Below are 4146 nucleotides of genomic sequence, written 5' to 3' on the forward strand. Positions count from 1 at the left end.
TGCTTAGCATGTCAAGTATGTTTTTTAGTTTTTATTTGTTGTTGGTGGAGTATGTTGATAAGTATATTGATAAGTAACCTCTTGAAAAGAAGTTCAGAATGAGAAAGGCATGCATACATTTATGCAGAGGACTGCTATTAGAAACACTTTGTGAGGTTTCAGTGCGCATGAGCGCGCGCCAAGACGGACGCCGACGCAGACGCATGTACATCATCTTACATGGTGCGCCAAAACGTATGCGGGCGTTAAAACGCACGCTAACGTGAACATGCGCGGCGTGATGATGCAGGACGCAGGCGTCATTACGCTTGGTGCCAAAATACCTCTTTAAAAGGACGCTCAGGGGAAGGCTCTGTGCTTGTTGATAAAAAAAACTGCTCCTGTACCTTTTGGAACCCTGTCTGTTTGATTCTGGTTTTTGACTTCGGCTTTGGATCTCGACTTACGACTGAACTCCGCCTGCATCTGACCCCAGCCTGTTTATCCGTTTAAGACTGAACTCTGCCTGCATCCGACCTCGGCCTGCCTTCCCGATGACGACTAAACTCAAACTGAACTCCGCCTGCACCGACCCCGGCTTGCCTTCCGACTTCTCTTCTGCCTACTCCCTCTTATTACTATTGTCTGCCACAGCTTGTGACACTCCTGCTGGACCTCATCTTCTCACATCTGGACTCTGGACATTATGCTGAAAGAATAGGATGTGGCACCCTTGCCAACACTGGAAATTACTCCGTACAGACTTCCAAAGTATTGGGTGCAGTTGTGCCCAATTTATAATGAAGAACACACCTAGTTGTATTAATTTTAACCTCAATGGCACAGAATTCTGTGAAAGAATGTTGCATTGTGGGAAAAAACCTACCAAATCCATTCAACATTGCTTACGGGAACTTGAACACATGCTCTAGGGCAGGGGTCCCCAACCTTTTTTTAGGAAAAGGAAGATACTGGCACACAAAGCATTTGCAGCAGGTAAACCTTGCTTTAATTCGAAAAGTGCGGAATGTGCAACATTTCGGGGTCACGCCCCTTTCTCAAGCATACGGAATAATTAGTGAACAGGATATATATAGGTGAAACAATTAATCAATTTACATAAATTATTGACAGAAGTGTTTTTTCTTAGCAAGTGTGAACCAATATAAGCATATAAAAACATAGCAATCCACAAATCTCCTCAATTGTGCAATATCATTGTGTAAAATCGTGTCCAGGGCCTAAATGAGGAGTACAACCTTTCCTGTTTTTTGTAGAATTTTTTATGAAAAATTTTTTTATGAAACCTTTATTGAAATTTTAAGAAATTTTTTATGGAAATTTTCATAGAAATTGTTTAAATATGCTCCTGGATAATGTCCTGCGGTACTGTATTCACAGTTACAAATTTAATTTGCAAACAAGTTTTTTACAGAACTGGAATGATGGATTTTTTAATACAATTATCTGTATACTTAACAGTGTTTCTTTCTCTTAACAGATAAGAACTTGCTTATGAGTATCATCCAGGGATAGATAGAGTACCTTCTGAATATGTACAGGGTGAGTTACTAAGTAACGGTTGGCTTACCATATTTTGCTACTTTTGTCCTGCATAACACTGTTGCTAATTAGTATCCTTTTACAGAATAATAACTGTAGCTGCGTTATATTGTTGCACCTTATCTAACAAACTTTCTCGGTATGATTTTTGAACTTTTACTTCTGGATTACACACGCTTTTTAACCCGAATGGATTCGGATCATCACAATAACTTTTCTATGGACTAATTTTATGTATAATGGATTTTATGGACACGATTTTACACAATGATATTGCACAATTGAGGAGATTTGTGGATTGCTATGTTTTTATATGCTTATATTGGTTCACACTTGCTAAGAAAAAACACTTCTGTCAATAATTTATGTAAATTGATTAATTGTTTCACCTATATATATCCTGTTCACTAATGATTCCGTATGCTTGAGAAAGGGGCGTGACCCCGAAACGTTGCACATTCCGCACTTTTCGAATTAAAGCAAGGTTTACCTGCTGCAAATGCTTTGTGTGCCAGTATCTTCCTTTTCCTGAATTGCTTGGGAGGCTGCCGTGTCCTCTCATACTGAGCACCAAACTACAATCGCCAAGGACTGCCGTGGGTGTGCGAACGCTCTATCCTGTTTCAGTACCCCAACCTTTTTTACCCATGAGCCACATTCAAATGCAAAAAGATTTGGGGAGCAACAGAAGCAGGAAAAAAGTTCCTGGGGTGCCAAATATGTGCTGTGATTGGCTATTTGGTAGCCCCTATGTAGACTGGAGACTCTGTTTGGATGTAAAATTGGTTTTTATACAACCAAAACTTGCCTCCAAACCAGGAATTCCAAAATAAGCACCTGCTTTGAGGCCACTGGGAGCAACATCCAAGGGGTTGGGGAGCAATATGTTGCCACTGAGCCACTGGTCAAACAGCTTCTATGTCAACCATTACACAATACTATATATCTTTATTCTTTTCTCCAGACCCCCTTATATGCATTTTACTGCTCTGCCATAAATGTGCCTCTGTCTGAAAAATCTTGTTTACATTTAACAGTATTCTTGATTAATTGAATTCTTCTTCTGGGACAAGAAGGAACAAACTTTTGTAGCCACCTTCATTTATCTTTTCTTTCAAGAGATGTTGTTCTGGTTTCATTATCTTTCTTTGCTTTTTAAAGCACCGGGGTTATACCCGTAGAGGACAGCTCTATATGTCTGTGTGAGGATCCTAGAATATGACAAAGAGATATACAGTAATAATAATAAAAACTTCTAGTTTCTCCCAGGTTGCTGATGTATAATATAACTTTATTATTTTTGTATAGACGTTTTTCATAGTTAATCATAGCATAAATGAAGATGCAATGCAAATATGTTTTTGATGCTTACTTCATTGTAAAATCTCCTGTTTACAGACACATGGTTGGATTTAATGACACTAGGACCAGTATCTCTGGAATATTTAATAGGAAATGCAAATATAGATATTGTTGCATCTACCAGGATAGGTATTGATAATTGTGTCCTATCTTGTTCACCAGCATCTCTTGCTGATACAAGAAAATATCCCAGTGGGCCCAGATATAAATATACTCAATTTACACCAATTCCCATTATTGCTTTTTCATTTACACCAGACATGCAAGCCTTATTTTTCCACCCAGGACTAGCTCACCAGTTACATTACACCAGTGATCCCCTACCAGTGGCTCGTGGGAAACATGTTGTTCATCAACCCCTTGGATGTTGCTCCCAGTGTCATTAAAGCAGGTGCTTATTTTTGAATTCCAGACTTGGAGACAATTTTTGGTTGCATATAACAAGGTGTACTGACAAATAGAGTCTCCTGTAGGCAGCCAGTCCACATAGGGGCTACTATATAGCCAATCACATCCCTTATTTTGCATGTGTTGCTCCCCAATTCTTTTTACATTTGAAGGTGGCTCATGGGTAAAAAAATGTTGCATTAAACCCACATGTGCAGAGGAAGAGAGATGTGTTGCAGAGCTACACCCAAACAAGATTTCTGGACAGACCTGGCAGGATCCCATTTCACCTCTAAGACACCCTTTAGTAGACCTGGATCACCACTGGTGGAATCTCAATCCTCTAACCTGATTCCCTATCCACTGTGTCCCTACAATAACAATGAGTATCACCTTCAACCTATCCTCCTATGTAGGAGCTCAGAACTGCTCATCCTTTCTCACATACCACTATCTACATACAGTACCTCATCTACGGGTTCCTTGTTGCCTGACTTCAGTAAGGACAAAAAGTAGGAACAACCCGCTCTCACTTACTATATCAAATTCAAAAATAAGTGGTCACCCCCCACCTAGGCCAATAGAGAACACATCCCACCCAGGTATCCAAGTTACAGGTACTAGGACTTCCTAAAAGAAAATAGAGGGGAAATCTAACAGGGCATTTGCCAAACCAGTAGGAGAGTTAACCCTTAGGGCCCCTATAGATGCATATTCTTTTTATATCTATATATTAATAATCTGGGCATTATCTGGTAAACACTATTGGGCAAATTCACTAAGCGCCGAAGCGCCTAACGCTAGCATCAATTCGCTAGCGTTGTCCATTTTCGTTACTTCACAAATTCACTAACG

Source organism: Xenopus laevis, chromosome 2L, assembly GCF_017654675.1.
Source record: "Xenopus laevis strain J_2021 chromosome 2L, Xenopus_laevis_v10.1, whole genome shotgun sequence".
In the NCBI taxonomy this organism is placed as follows: domain Eukaryota; kingdom Metazoa; phylum Chordata; class Amphibia; order Anura; family Pipidae; genus Xenopus; species Xenopus laevis.